This window comes from Pongo abelii, chromosome 1 (assembly GCF_028885655.2).
Source record: "Pongo abelii isolate AG06213 chromosome 1, NHGRI_mPonAbe1-v2.0_pri, whole genome shotgun sequence".
Taxonomy (NCBI): domain Eukaryota; kingdom Metazoa; phylum Chordata; class Mammalia; order Primates; family Hominidae; genus Pongo; species Pongo abelii.
The window spans coordinates 65,626,916-65,643,935 of NC_071985.2; the positions used below are offsets into that span (position 1 = coordinate 65,626,916).

A 17,020-nucleotide genomic window follows, 5' to 3' on the forward strand; every position below is an offset into this window, starting at 1 on the left:
ATTAAAATCCTGAAACAGAGAATGACCATTCTGATGCAAACCAGCTTGGGAAACAGAAAATAATACACAAAAGGGACTGAATGTTAAATGATGATGATCTTTAAGAAGCTAGACATATTCCTTTTCTCTGTGTACCTTGTGTACTTTCTCTATGATCTTCATTCACTCCCATAATATGAGCCACCTTCTCTGTGGAACTGAACCTCAGTTCCCATCTCCAGCCTCTGTTTGTTGCCTGAGCTCCCAACCCTCATATGTTTGGATGTCTTGCAGACATTAATATTTTTACCTCGTCCTCCCGTCTCACCCCAAAAATCAGCTTTTCCCCTTATATTCTTTGTCTTGAGGAATGTCACCATCATTGACTAAAAACACGGGGTCATTCTCACACCCACATTCAATCTGTTGCTAAATCAAGTCTACCCATTATGTCTGCAACGTTTCCCTTTCTCTTTACCCTCACTTGCCATTATAGCAGATCAGAGCCTCATAATCTCTTTCTTGGTTCCTGAAAGCTCATTTTAACTGGCCTCCCTGCCTGCTATAAAACTGCCTTTAAGTTATTTCTCACAATGGCAGACTGACCTCTGCACAGTGAATATTTGATACTCATATTCTCCTACTCAAAAATCCTCCTGTGACTTTCTACCGCCTTTAAGATTTATGAGCTAAGCCAAGTTTAGCAGTTCAACCTCACATTTTACTAAGCTCCCTTCCTACCATAGACTGTATTCTAGTCATACCAAATTGCTTGCAGAAATATGACATAACCTCCATCATGCCTGCAGCCCTCTGTTGTGCTACTTTCTCTGCCTCCCAAACCTCCTTATCCACTTAGCTAACTCCTTCCTCCAGGAAGCCTTCCTGGAACTTCCCAGTCAGCTCTAAATGCCCCTCTCATGCATTCTTGTGACTCTCTATGGCCCACCCTATCAAAGCCCTTCACACACTCTACCAGCATTGCCCTTATAGAGAGCAAGCATTTTTAAAAAACTTCTACTTCTTTTTTAAAAATTTTTACTTTAAGTTCCAGGATCCATGTGCAGAATGTGCAGGTTTGTTACATAGGTATATGTGTGCCATGGTGGTCTGCCGCACCTATTGACCCATCTTCTAAGTTCCCTCCCTTTGTCCTTCATCCCTCAACAGGCCCTGGTGTGTGATGTTCCCCTCCCTGTGTCCATGTGTTCTCCTTGTTCAACTCCCACTTGTGAGTGAGAACATGCAGTGTTTGGTTTTCTGTTCCTGTGTTAGTTTCCTGAGGATGATGGCTTCTGGCTTCATCCACATCCCTGCAAAGGACATTATCTCATTCCTTTTTACAGGCTGTATAGTATTCCATGGTATATATGTACCACATTTTCTTTATCCAGTCTATCACTGATGGGCATATGGGTTGGTTCCATGACTTTGCCATTGTAAATTGTGTTGCAATAAACATACGTGTGCATGTGTCTTTATAGCAGAATGATTTATATTCCTTTGGGTATATACCCAGTAATGGGATTGCTGGGTCAAATGGTATTTCTCATTCAAGATTCCTGAGGAATCGCCATACTGTCTTTCAGAATGGTTGAACTAATTTACATTCCCACCAATAGTGTAAAAGTGTTCCTATTTCTTCACACCTTGCCAGCAACTATTTTTTTTGACTTTTTAATAATCACTATTCTTTTTTCTTTTTTTTTTTTTGAGACAGAGTCTCGCTCTGCTACCCAGGCTGGAGTGCAGTGGCGTGATCTCTGCTCACTGCAAGCTCTGCCTCCTGGGTTCATGCCATTCTCCTGCCTCAGCCTCCCGAGTAGCTGGGACTACAGGCTCCTGCCACCATGCCTGGCTAATTTTTTTTTTTTTTTTTTTTGTATTTTTTAGTAGAGACGGGGTTTCATCGTGTTAGCCAGGATGGTCTCAATCTCCTGACCTCGTGATCCACCCGCCTTGGCCTCCCAAGGTGCTGGGATTACAGGCGTGAGCCACCACACCCGGCCAATAATCACTATTCTGACTGGCATGAGATGATATCTCACTGTGGTATTGATTTGCTTTTCTCTAATGACCAGTGATGTTGAGCTTTTTGTAGTATGTTTGTTGGCTGCATAAATGTCTTATTTTGAGAAGTGTCTGCTCAAACTTTTGCCCAATTTTGATAGGATTTTTTTTCTTGTAAATTTGTGTGAGTTCCTTGTAGATTCTGGATATTAGACCTTTGTCAGATGTGTAGATTGCAATAATTTTCTTCCATTCTGTAGAAAAACCTATACTTCTTTCTCCAGCATTTTCTAATATTAGATCTCTCTCCTTCCCTGCATTTAGGGCAAAAGGTCTATCTATATTCACTACCCTCTAGGATAGGGCCCTATTAAATAAAAAATCCAAAAAGCAGGAAATGAGTTAATATTAGCTTTTTGAATTTCACCAGATAGACTCAACTTAGTTTAGAAGTTCCATTTGGTCCTGTGTCCCATCTCTTATCAGAGGATTTATTGTCTGATTCTGATTTGATGTCTAGCTGATCCTCCCTAGAGAATACTGCTGTATCTGCCAAAGTGAAATGGTATGAAAGGTATCTGGCAGAGGGTCCAAGGGAGGGAGCCAATAAGAGCATATTGTATGACTCTCTTTGTGTTTATGGGTTAATAAATTTGTGCCTGTGTGTGTGTTTGTTGCAGGATTTGGTCTGAGATTTGCTTTCCTTGTAATTTACTTCCTGGTAGTGAGTTTGTCAGTAAGGAGACCTAAAACCTTCCACTTCCCTTAGTCATTGGAAATCACCATTATTCACTAAAAGAACCCAACAGTTGTAAATGATCAAGTTGGTTTAGGGCAGCTGGCAACACAGTACTTGATACAATGCACATGACTGATGTACTTTCCTAATAAGATTTCAGTATTCTGTAGATACAAATATAGAAACACACACACATATTGCAACCAAAAGTTCCGACATTTTTTCTCTGCTTAATATCCTGACTCATATTTTTTATAGCATGGCTGGTCCTTGGATATGTCACCCAGTGGAATGCCACAGCATTCTTCATTTGAATTAATTTCTTAGTTGGACTTTATTTATCTTTGAATGCCCCCTGAGTCTACTGCAATATCTCACCTGGAGGAGGCTGGCATCATCAAATGTTTGCTGGCTGAAATGTGATAAAACACGCTCTTCTAGCGCCCTTTGGATCATAGCTAATGCCTACAAGAAAGAAAAGAAAAAAGCAGTGTTGTCTTGAGGGGTAGGTCAGGTGCAACGGTAGATGGGGGCAAACGGCAGAGGCAGGCACCACATAAAGACAGAGAGACACACTTTGCTGTCTGGTTGTAGGCTGCCTTCTCATCACTGGGTGGGCAGCATAAGAGGAGCATTGTCCAGCTTTGCTGGAAGAAGACGATCATGGGAAGAGGATGAATGTCTCAAGAGAGCATCTCTAAAACTATTATGTTTGTCAAGCTGGTAGCCATGTCTGTCAATGAAACATGAGGTTGAAGCGTTACTGTTCTGCTTGCCACAGATCAAAACTTGGGCATAAGGCAGGATGGCTTGTCATCACTGGCAGGTGCTGCCGAGGGGAAGCTGGGATACACCATGAGCTCTGAGAGAGCGAATCTAGCTGCAGAGGCACAGAAGGGGGGTACGTGAGGTGCAGTTCAGTCACAGGTCACCAAAGGCCAGCTCCTGGTGGTAGGACATAGTTTTAGGTAAAGTAATTTGAGTTACAAACCTACCCAGACTGTCTTAAGGAAAGGAGGCAATTTAGGAAAAAACCATAGGCAGGAATTGCAACCAGGATACGACAGAGGGCCAGGGCTGGCTGTTATATAAGCAGTTATTCTTTCCATTTATCCAGGGTCCCATGACAGCTCACCTGGGATTGCTGGTCTCTGCCCACAAGCTTCACTATTTGCTCTCGGGCTTGCCTCCTCTCTTCAGATTGGCATTCCTACCTCAAGCACTGTGGGAACGGCGGGACATAGACCACCATACCTGAAGGAGACATTAGAAAGCCAAAGGTGAGTCCTCACAAGGGAGGCTCAACTCGACCCAGGTCACTCTCTGGATCATTGATACCTCCAAGCCCCTCCCTAACCCCTACCCCTACCGCATTACTGTGACCAACAACAACACTGAGCACATCACTGGCCAGTCACTCTAGAGCAATATTTCCCTGACTCATTTCTTAGAGGCATCTGAGGGTGCTTCTTAAAAGTACACATCCTCAGGCCCCACCACTGGATATTCTGGGATGGGCCCAGGAACTTCTATCTTTACTAAGCACCCTTCAGGCCACTCCATAGTTGGGCAAGCTTGGAAACTACACTGGAAATTAAAGCATTAAAGGTAGATCTCACATGTAAACAAACACACAAGGAATAACCTAGGTGCTTATTACAATGTATATTCCTATCCCACCCCCGCCCCCAACCCGCCACCCAACCAAAGAAAGATTCTGCTCCAAAAGCCCTGGGCAGGACCTTAGGAATCTGCATTTTAACAAAGTGATAGAGTGGTCCATGAACTTCAATTTGAGAAACATTATTTTAGAGAGAAACCTCATTTAGTTTCAGAATCTCTACCTAGAGCCAGTGTGATCTGGGAGTAGCCCTTTTTCTTTTCATTTCTTTTCTTTTCTTTCTTTTTTTTTTTCTTTTCTGAGACAAGAGCTTGCTCTGTTGTCCAAGCTGGAGTGCAGTGGCACAAGCACAGCTCACTGCAGCCTCCATCTCCCTGGCTCAAGTGATTCTCCCACCTCAGCCTCCCAAGTAGCTGGGACTACAGGCGCATGCCACCATGCCCAGCTAATATTTTTATTTTTTGTAGAGATGGGGTTTCACTATGTTGCCCAGTCTGGTCTTAAACTCCTAGGCTCAAGCAATCCTCCCACCTTGGCCTCCCAAAGTGCTGAGATTACAGGCGTAAGCCACCATGCCTGGCAGAGTATCCCTTTTTCTACCCCATTCTGTGATGAGTGGTCCAGGGAAGGACTCATTAGTTTGTTCCCTGGGGCAGCCCCAGAGCCTTAGAACCAAAACTGCTGGGCAGGAGAGGCAAAGGGTAGAATGATTGAAGGAGGTGGGTGACAGCATTAAAGGTAGATCTCACATGTAAACAAACAAGGAAAGCTGCATTGACATCAAATGTGGGTAAACCAACCTTTACATATAAATACTCTAATAATAAGAAAAATAAGAATTTCTTACTGGGGGAGGAGCCAAGATGGCCGAATAGGAACAGCTCCGGTCTACAGCTCCCAGCGCGAGCGACGCAGAAGACGGGTGATTTCTGCATTTCCATCTGAGGTACCGTGTTCATCTCACTAGGGAGTGCCAGACAGTGGGCGCAGGTCAGTGGGTGAGCGCACCGTGCGCCAGCCGAAGCAGGGGCGAGGCATTGCCCCACTCGGGAAGCGCAAGGGGTCAGGGAGTTCCCCTTCTAGGGGTGACAGACGGCACCTGGAAAATCGGGCCACTCCCACCCGAATACTGTGCTTTTCCGACGGCCTTAGGAAACGGTGCCCCAGGAGAGTATAGCCCGCACCTGGCTCAGAGGGTCCTACGCCCACGGAGTCTCGCTGATTGCTAGCACAGCAGTCTGAGATCAAACAGCAAGTCGGCAGCGAGGCTGGGGGAGGGGCGCCCGCCATTGCCCAGGCTCGCTTAGGTAAACAAAGCAGCCTGGAAGCTTGAACTGGGTGGAGCCCACCACAGCTCAAAGAGGCCTGCCTGCCTCTGTAGGCTCCACCTCTGGGGGCAGGACACAGACAAACAAAAAGACAGCAGTAACCTCTGCAGACTTAAATGTCCCTGTCTGACAGCTGTGAGGAGAGCAGTGGTTCTCCCAGCACGCAGCTGGAGATCTGAGAACGGGCTGACTGCCTCCTCAAGTGGGTCCCTGACCCCTGACCCCCGAGCAGCCTAACTGGGAGGCACCCCCCAGCAGGGGCAGACTGACACCTCACACGGCCGGCCAGGTACTCCAACAGACCTGCAGCTGAGGGTTCTGTCTGTTAGAAGGAAAACTAACAGAAAGGACATCCACACCAAAAACCCATCTGTACATCACCATCATCAAAGACCAAAAGTAGATAAAACCACAAAGATGGGGAAAAAACAGAGCAGAAAAACTGGAAACTCTAAAAACCAGAGTACCTCTCCTCCTCCAAAGGAACGCAGTTCCTCACCAGCAACGGAACAAAGCTGGACGGAGAATGACTTTGACGAGCTGAGAGAAGAAGGCTTCAGACGATCAAATTACTCCGAGCTACGGGAGGATATTCAAACCAAAGGCAAAGAAGTTGAAAACTTTGAAAAAAATTTAGAAGAATGTATAACTAGAATAACCAATACAGAGAAGTGCTTAAAGGAGCTGATGGAGCTGAAAACCAAGGCTCAAGAACTACGTGAAGAATGCAGAAGCCTCAGGAGCCGATGCGATCAAATGGAAGAAAGGGTATCAGCCCTGGAAGATGAAATGAATGAAATGAAGCGAGAAGGGAAGTTTAGAGAAAAAAGAATAAAAAGAAACGAGCAAAGCCTCCAAGAAATGTGGGACTATGTGAAAAGACCAAATCTACGTCTGATTGGTGTACCTGAAAGTGACGGGGAGAATGGAAACAAGTTGGAAAACACTCTGCAGGATATTATCCAGGAGAACTTCCCCAATCTAGCAAGGCAGGCCAACATTCAGATTCAGGAAATACAGAGAACGCCACAAAGATACTCCTCGAGAAGAGCAACTCCAAGACACATAATTGTCAGATTCACCAAAGTTGAAATGAAGGAAAAAATGTTAAGGGCAGCCAGAGAGAAAGGTCGGGTTACCATCAAAGGGAAGCCCATCAGACTAACAGCGGATCTCTCGGCAGAAACCCTACAAGCCAGAAGAGAGTGGGGGCCAATATTCAACATTCTTAAAGAAAAGAATTTTCAACCCAGAATTTCATATCCTGCCAAACTAAGCTTCATAAGTGAAGGAGAAATAAAATACTTTACAGACAAGCAAATGCTGAGAGATTTTGTCACCACCAGGCCTGCCCTAAAAGAGCTCCTGAAGGAAGCGCTAAACATGGAAAGGCACAACCGGTACCAGCCACTGCAAAATCATACCGAAATGTAAAGAACATCGAGACTAGGAAGAGACTGCATCAACTAACGAGCAAAATATCCAGCTAACATCATAATGACAGGATCAAATTCACACATAACAATATTAACTTTAAATGTAAATGGACTAAATGCTCCAATTAAAAGACACAGACTGGCAAACTGGATAAAGACTCAAGACCCATCAGTGTGCTATATTCAGGAAACCCATCTCACGTGCAGAGACACACATAGGCTCAAAATAAAAGGATGGAGGAAGATCTACCAAGCAAATGGAAAACAAAAAAAGGCAGGGGTTGCAATCCTAGTCTCTGATAAAACAGACTTTAAACCAACAAAGATCAAAAGAGACAAAGAAGGCCATTACATAATGGTAAAGGGATTAATTCAACAAGAAGAGCTAACTATCCTAAATATATATGCACCCAATACAGGAGCACCCAGATTCATAAAGCAAGTCCTGAGTGACCTACAAAGAGACTTAGACTCCCACACATTAATAATGGGAGACTTTAACACCCCACTATCAACATTAGACAGATCAACGAGACAGAAAGTCAACAAGGATACCCAGGAATTGAACTCAGCTCTGCACCAAGCGGACCTAATAGACATCTACAGAACTCTCCACCCCAAATCAACAGAATATACATTTTTTTCAGCACCACACCACACCTATTCCAAAATTGACCATATACTTGGAAGTAAAGCTCTCCTCAATAAATGTAAAAGAACAGAAATTGTAACAAACTGTCTCTCAGATCACAGTGCAATCAAGCTAGAACTCAGGATTAAGAATCTCACTCAAAACCGCTCACCTACATGGAAACTGAACAACCTGCTCCTGAATGACTACTGGGTACATAACGAAATGAAGGCAGAAATAAAGATGTTCTTTGAAACCAACGAGAACCAAGACACAACATACCAGAATCTCTGGGATGCATTCAAAGCAGTGTGTAGAGGGAAATTTATAGCACTAAGTGCCCACAAGAGAAAGCAGGAAAGATCCAAAATTGACACCCTAACATCACAATTAAAAGAACTAGAAAAGCAAGAGCAAACACATTCAAAAGCTAGCAGAAGGCAAGAAATAACTAAAATCAGAGCAGAACTGAAGGAAATAGAGACACAAAAAACCCTTCAAAAAATAAATGAATCCAGGAGCTGGTTTTTTGAAAGGATCAACAAAATTGATAGACCGCTAGCAAGATTAATAAAGAAAAAAAGAGAGAAGAATCAAATAGATGCAATAAAAAATGATAAAGGGGATATCACCACCAATCCCACAGAAATACAAACTACCATCAGAGAATATTACAAACACCTCTATGCAAATAAGCTAGAAAATCTGGAAGAAATGGATAAATTCCTCAACACATACACCCTCCCAAGACTAAACCAGGAAGAAGTCGAATCTCTGAATAGACCAATAACAGGAGCTGAAATTGTGGCAATAATCAATAGCTTACCAACCAAAAAAAGTCCAGGACCAGATGGGTTCACAGCCGAATTCTACCAGAGGTACAAGGAGGAGCTGGTACCATTCCTTCTGAAACTATTCCAATCAATAGAAAAAGAGGGAATCCTCCCTAACTCATTTTATGAGGCCAGCATCATCCTGATACCAAAGCCTGGCAGAGACACAACAAAAAAAGAGAATTTTAGACCAATATCCTTGATGAACATTGATGCAAAAATCCTCAATAAAATACTGGCAAACAGAATCCAGCAGCACATCAAAAAGCTTATCCACCATGATCAAGTGGGCTTCATCCCTGGGATGCAAGGCTGGTTCAATATACGCAAATCAATAAATGTAATCCAGCATATAAACAGAACGAAAGACAAAAACCACATGATTATCTCAATAGATGCAGAAAAGGCCTTTGACAAAATTCAACAACCCTTCATGCTAAAAACTCTCAATAAATTAGGAATTGATGGGACGTATCTCAAAATAATAAGAGCTATTTATGACAAACCCACAGCCAATATCATACTGAATGGGCAAAAACTGGAAGCATTCCCTTTGAAAACTGGCACAAGACAGGGATGCCCTCTCTCACCACTTCTATTCAACATAGTGTTGGAAGTTCTGGCCAGGGCAATTAGGCAGGAGAAGGAAATCAAGGGTATTCAATTAGGAAAAGAGGAAGTCAAATTGTCCCTGTTTGCAGATGACATGATAGTATATCTAGAAAACCCCATCGTCTCAGCCCAAAATCTCCTTAAGCTGATAAGCAACTTCAGCAAAGTCTCAGGATACAAAATCAATGTGCAAAAATCACAAGCATTCTTATACATCAATAACAGACAAACAGAGAGCCAAATCATGAGTGAACTCCCATTCACAATTGCTTCAAAGAGAATAAAATACCTAGGAATCCAACTTACAAGGGATGTGAAAGACCTCTTCAAGGAGAACTACAAACCACTGCTCAAGGAAATAAAAGAGGATACAAACAAATGGAAGAACATTCCATGCTCATGGGTAGGAAGAATCAATATCATGAAAATGGCCATCCTTCCCAAGGTAATTTACAGATTCAATGCCATCCCCATCAAGCTACCAATGACTTTCTTCACAGAATTGGAAAAAACTACTCTAAAGTTCATATGGAACCAAAAAAGAGCCCGCATCGCCAAGTCAATCCTAAGCCAAAAGAACAAAGCTGGAGGCATCACACTACCTGACTTCAAACTATACTACAAGGCTACAGTAACTAAAACAGCATGGTACTGGTACCAAAACAGAGATATAGATCAATGGAACAGAACAGAGCCGTCAGAAATAATGCCACATATCTACAAGTATCTGATCTTTGACAAACCTGACAAAAACAAGAAATGGGGAAAGGATTCCCTATTTAATAAATGGTGCTGGGAAAACTGGCTAGCCATATGTAGAAAGCTGAAACTGGATCCCTTCCTTACACCTTATACAAAAATCAATTCAAGATGGATTAAAGACTTAAATGTTAGACCTAAAACCATAAAAACCCTAGAAGAAAACCTAGGCATTACCATTCAGGACATAGGCATGGGCAAGGACTTCATGTCTAAAACACCAAAAGCAATGGCAACAAAAGCCAAAATTGACAAATGGGATCTAATTAAACTCAAGAGCTTCTGCACAGCAAAAGAAACTACCATCAGAGTGAACAGGCAACCTACAAAATGGGAGAAAATTTTTGCAACCTACTCATCTGACAAAGGGCTAATATCCAGAATCTACAATGAACTCCAACAAATTTACAAGAAAAAAACAAACAACCCCATCAAAAAGTGGGCGAAGGACATGAACAGACACTTCTCAAAAGAAGACATTTATGCAGCCAAAAAACACATGAAAAAATGCTCACCATCACTGGCCATCAGAGAAATGCAAATCAAAACCACAATGAGATACCATCTCACACCAGTTAGAATGGCAATCATTAAAAAGTCAGGAAACAACAGGTGCTGGAGAGGATGTGGAGAAATAGGAACACTTTTACACTGTTGGTGGGACTGTAAACTAGTTCAACCCTTGTGGAAGTCAGTGTGGCGATTCCTCAGGGATCTAGAACTACAAATTCCATTCGACCCAGCCATCCCATTACTGGGTATATACCCAAAGGACTATAAATCATGCTGCTATAAAGACACATGCACACGTATGTTTATTGCCGCATTATTCACAATAGCAAAGACTTGGAACCAACCCAAATGTCCAACAATGATAGACTAGATTAAGAAAATGTGGCACATATACACCATGGAATACTATGCAGCCATAAAAAATGATGAGTTCACGTCCTTTGTAGGGACATGGATGAAATTGGAAATCATCATTCTCAGTAAACTATCGCAAGAACAAAAAACCAAACACCACATATTCTCACTCATAGGTGGGAATTGAACAATGAGAACACATGGACACAGGAAGGGGAACATCACACTCTGGGGACTGTTGTGGGGTGGGGGGAGGGGGGAGGGATAGCATTGGGAGATATACCTAATGCGAGATGACGAGTTGGTGGGTGCAGCGCACCAGCATGGCACATGTATACATATGTAACTTACCTGCACATTGCGCACATGTACCATAAAACCTAAAGTATAATAATAATAATAATAATAAAAGAAAAAAAAAAAAAAAAGAATTTCTTACTAATGTGTTGAGCTCTTACTCTATGCTAAGTGCCTGAGGTATGTTATTTAATCCTTGCAAACATTTTAACTTGTATTTTTGAGAAGGTAAGCAACTATTCAAACACATTAACAACTAAGTGGCAGAACCTTCTCAAACCTAGGTTTTGTCTGAAGTCAACACATGTGGCTTTAACCTCCATGGTGTATGTAGCTAGGAGCAGGGATTACTTCTGAAGTCAGAAAAAAGAAATCCATAAATACAATGCTATATACACCAGGAACATTATTGACTAATAAAACGGATCCTGAATTTCATCACAAAATCCTTTTGTGGTAAAAATAATCCATCCTCATAACTTACCAATTTTGTAAACTCGGACTTTCATAAATTGCATTTTATTAAAAGTACACACCTGTATGGTCTAGGAGGGCCCTAGAACTCCCCAAATGTGCAAATAATTGAAAGACACAGAAATGATGTAAGAGGAAACCAACCAAGGATCTCAGACTAAACAATTTCCCATTCCCCTGGAAACGGTGTCTCTGAAATAAATCAGCCAGCTGTTCGTGCTGAAACGGCCCTCTGCTTTAGTCAGCATCGCGTTCTTGGAGACTGCATGTTGGCTCCTCCGCACAGCCAGGCTGCATCAGTTCTCTGCAGAGGAGGCAGCTCGCTCCAAAGCCAGCAGAACGCAGGACTGTGTTCCCCATCCTCTCCCCTGATTCAGGCCTTAGTAGCCAGGCCCATTCCATGGAGACCTCCAATGGGTGCTCCATGGGGAGCCTTGCTGCACGGGTTTATCCTGATTGGCAAGAAGAGGCAGGATCTGATCTCTAATCTGCAAACTCGCAATGTGTTGAGAACAAATAGCTATAATCAAAATGCCTCCTGTTGACTTTGCAAAACCTTGGGGGAGGGGTTTACAAGTTGCTAAACACACATTTCCAAATCCTCATCTTCAAAGCAGTCCTTTAAGATACAAGTGTAGGGGACTGCGAGGGGAAGTCAAAGAACAAAGTAGCAATCAAACAACAATGTGGTGGTTGGGAGGGGGGCAGGGCAGGACAAATTAAAAATATAGATGTGTCTCCAGCACCACTTCATGCCCTGCCTTCTCTCCTCGCCATCCCTTTGGGGCAGTTCTTTGTCACATAAAGAGCCTCAGATCCCAGGAAAAGGTCCTTATTTTGCCTTTGGTCTAATCTAATAATAAGCACAGATAAACAAGGATTCTGAGAGATTAGACGCTCTCAGGAGTACTCAGTGTGTTTCCTTAAGGTCTTTGAAAATAGATGACAAGAATGATGACATATCCCCACGATAACCCCAAACCTCCCTACTGCCAGCATAATTGGCTCCTAAACAATCGAATTCTCGGATTCTTGCACTAGTCACTTTATCAACAGCATTTATGGACTGCACTCTGTAAACCCATCATTGAATTGAGCAGGAATCAGAAATACAAGACCTCATTGTTTAGAGGAAAAGATCCAGCTAATAATTGGGGGCAATGCCGGGCAGTAGGATTTGAGTGCTACCTTGAGAACTAGAGATATGGGCTGTGAAAATTTAGAAAAGGAAAAAGATTAAGGTGGACCAGGGTTATCAAGGAAGATTCATGGAAGAGGTAGGCTTTGAACTGACTAGGATCGGAGAGAAAGAGAAAATTGTGCTGAGGGCATTCCAGCAGAATTGGAGAGGGTGAAAGTCTTCTCTTCTTTCCACCTATCAAAATCGTTTCATGCCAGAGCTTAGATTTGGCTGACCCTTTCCATCTTCCACCATGAGGACTGTGATTAATGTTTGCAGATTTATTTGAATCTTCAGAGAAAACAAGCCTGGTATATGCACAGCATGAAGCATCAGTGTGATTAAATTACATCAATTGCAATAGAAATATTATGGACTGAAAGAAAAGATAGCATCCTATATTATAAACAGGATGAAATTAGAAACACTACCAAATACCATTCACCCTTCTCTTTGCTTGGACACATTTAAAATGTAAGTTGAAGGGGAAATGTTAGGTTGGTGCAAAAGTAATTGCAGTTTTGCCATTAAAGGTAATTGCAAGAACCACAATTACTTTTGCACCAATCTAATAATTAATTGGATGGATAAGAGCAAAAACTCCTTTCTTTATATGATCTCTGTATTCAACCAAACAGCTACATTTAGAGCGAATGCATAGGATTTCATTATAATTAAAGACATAGTGAACCTGCCATTTTGGGAACATTTTCAAACACTGAACATGTAGATGAAAAGACAGTTTGCATCATATTTGATTATGAAAAGGCAGCATCCTATGATGTCGGGTGAAAGCTTTTTTGAAAGCCTACACCTGCTTGCAAATAGAATTTTAACTGGCAATTTGGCATCTAGGTAGTGTGTTACGGCTTATAAAATAATCTCTTTTCTTTCATAAAGAACACAAGGCCACAATTAGTGCCAAGTCTGTTCCCCAGAATTGCTTGGCAATGTTCCCAGATGTCCCAACAGCCTTGTAGCAGAAGCTTTCCAATCTATTTGCTAGGTGGTGATTTTATTTTTTTCTTTCCATTTAACAGATTGCAATATGTCCCACCCTTTGTAGTATCATTGGTCAATAGTATTTTCAACTCTTTCTTAATGTCTTATTTTCCCAAACCTGAGGTCTTTGTAACATTGACTCTATTATTCTCTTCAAGCCCACATGGTTCTATTATTCCCTTAAACAGACAAACAAACTCTCATGAATTCAGATTTTACTTAAAAAGTGTTTCCCAAACTGTCAAGTACCTCAAGATGTTAATAGATATTCCATAAGATAAGGGTTTTGATGTAAAATAAACATAGGAAATGCTGCAAAGCCTCTACAGTCTCCACTTAGGGATTTATAATACACATTAGCTGAGAAAAATATAAAGAAATCAAGCAGGAAAAGTTTAATTCAAACTGTTTTGAATACAGAATCCTTCGTGCGTGCGTGTGTGTGTGTGTGTGTATGTGTGTGTGTTCTTCTTTCTATAAGATCCCTGGAATATAATAATAATCATCATCATAATAACAATAATAACTAACATTTATAGCTATTTCTATTCTTTTTGTGATTATCCTAGAAATTTTAACATGCATAATTAGCATTTTAATATTAATGGCTTTACTCTCCTCTAAATCATATAAGAATCTTAAAGTGCTGTAATGCCAGTCACCACCTACCCAAAGTTATATGTTACCCTTTCTTGATATTTAGCCTCACAAATTAGGCATTAATTTTACCATTGAAACAGTCAACACATGTATTCTCTTTTCATGTATTGCAAACCTTCCTTCTGACATCAAGTACCCTCATTAGAAGTTCCTTTTGTGAATGTACAACTAATAGTAAATCCTCTTGGATTTGTGTCTGAAGATGTCTATTTCGCCTTTGTTTTTGAAAGATTATATTGCTGAATATAGGGTTCTAGGTTGAAAGTTACTTTCAGTACTTTGGAAGTTTATTTTCTGAGCTTCTGGTTTTATTCTGGCTGCTGAAAAGTCAGCTGTCAGTCATTACAGATGATTTCTGGATTCTTTTATATTTTGTTTCTGTTGGGCTGCTTCTATTTTCTTCTCTGTGTTTTCATTGTTCTGAATTTGGCACTCAGTTGTGTGTTTCTTTTCACCTATGGTGAAACACTTTGGGAAACTTCCTTAAACCTTTTCCCATTTAGAAAAAAAAATGCAGTTCACTGCCAGAGCTCATTTAATTTTACATAAACACACTCTTTGAGGCTGAAGCAAATCTGACTGATTTTCAATGTGAAAATAAAATACAAAAATGGGTCTTGGAGTTATTTCTAAACAGAACTAACATCGAAATCATCTGAATCATCAGAACCATCTGAATCATCAGAATTGTCTATTTTGGAAAAATCAGATTCATCAAATGAATCTTCTGTCAACAACTGTTCGAGAGCGATGTTAACATTACACATAGGAATGCTACATTTTCTAGGATTTGACATTTTCAGCAATCAAGAATTACCATATTTTGTAAATGGAAATGTTAGTAGTGGCGAATCCATACTGGTCTGCCGCAATCTCAATTCTTGTCTCCTTGGAAGAAAGAATTTGACTAAGGGTCCTAAGGCAGAAAAAGATACTGAGGCAAGTTTCAATGCAGGAGTGGAAGTTTGTTTAAAGCTTTAGAGCAAGAAAGAAAGGAAAGTACACTTAGAAGAGACCCAAGTGGGCACTGTGAAGGTCAAATGCCCCATTTAACCTTGATCCTAGGACTGTATATGCTGGCCCATTTCCAGTATCTTGCACACCTTTCCCATGATTCTTCCCTTAGGGTGAGCTGCCTGCATGCAGTGCCCTCCTTATGCTTGGGAGGTGAGCATGCACAGTGCGTTTAGGAAGTTGTATGCATGACCACCTGAAGATTTCTTCTCTTTTCTAGTGGAATGGCCCTGGAAAGTCATACCCTTCCATTATATCTCTTATGTGCATGCTTGAGCTCACTTGCCCAGTTTCTGACATTTTATTAGAAGCTGATTACCAATTTCAAGTGTTTTTTTCTGTTTGGGAAATTGTCTCTCCCTGGCGCCTGTAATCAGTGATCACTTTAGTGTGACAACTGCGGACCATCAGTAAATTGCCTCTCCCTAGCACTGGCTGACAATTATCATTTTTAGAGAGGCAGTGTGACAACGGCCAAACCATCACTTGATGGTCACCTGACATTCCTGGTGGGTGTGATGGGGGGAAGCCTCTCTTGCCCCCTCATGCCTGGTCAGCTATCTACGGTAACAGAAATATCACTACTAAAAACAGAATGTTATAAACGGAACGATGTCTTTGGTTTCCAAAGTTGATATACTAAAGCGATGCAATAATAATAATAAAGACAAAATATTCTGTGGCAAAGTTATCTCTGGGTAAACGCTGCAACTGCAAGTGCTGTCAGCAAGTATTCTTGGGGCAAATGGGTAAGGGTTAATTTGTGATTTGGTGTTCTTAACCCCTTCTGGAAAACACTCAGTCATTAGGTCTTTCAATATTGCATCTCCCTCATCCTTATTATTTCTTCTTGGAACAAAGATGATATGTGTGTTGGATCTACTCATTCTGTCTTTCACATTTCTTAATCTTTTTTTCAAAGGTCCCTTTTCTCTGTCTGTGTCCACATTGTGTGTGAATTCTTCAGCTTTGTCTTCCAACTCACTAATTGTTTCTTTAACTGAGTTTAATATAGTATTAAATCCATCCATCCAGATTCTGCTTTCAATTATAATTTTCACTTCTGGAGATTCTTTCCAGAGCTCATTTTCAAATTTATTTAATACATGGTATTTTAATGAACTTATACATATTTATTTTATGTTCTATATTTGGTATCTAATAATTTGAATAATGTGAGTCTTTGCAGGTCTGATTCTGAGGTTTTCTATTTTTGCTGAGTCTCATTCATGGTTGTGTGTTTCCTATGTGCACAGTAAGCATGTGTAACAGGGAACTTTAACTATGGTATTTCTCTGAGACTTGGTTGTAAAGTTTGCTCCTTCAGAAAGAATTTGTGTTTGTTTCTACCAGGCAGGGACACTTGCTCTACTAGATGTAATACTTATTGAGACTATGTGGTATTGGCACACGGATAGACAAATAGAGCTCAGAAACAGATGTTTACATATATGGAAAGTTGATATATGACAGAGGTAGCATTGCAAACACTTGGCCAAAGATGGTCTATTTAACCAGTGATGCATGAAAAAGGCTTTTGCTTATGGGACTACACTAGGAAAGTGTATCCTAGCCATA

At 41.2% G+C, this 17,020-nt stretch overlaps 1 long non-coding RNA gene across 1 annotated transcript in view; it reads right to left on the bottom strand.

Moving 5' to 3' along the window:
• Window positions 1-6,351, bottom strand: part of LOC134761801 (uncharacterized) — a 64,478-nt gene extending 58,127 nt beyond the window's left edge. Inside the window, exons 1-3 of the long non-coding RNA XR_010140948.1 lie at window positions 5,197-6,351; window positions 3,864-3,982; window positions 3,107-3,193 (exon numbers count right to left, since the gene is read on the bottom strand). This is a non-coding gene — a long non-coding RNA (uncharacterized LOC134761801). The remainder of the gene's footprint in view (window positions 1-3,106; window positions 3,194-3,863; window positions 3,983-5,196) is intronic.
• Window positions 6,352-17,020: the final 10,669 nt, after the last annotated feature.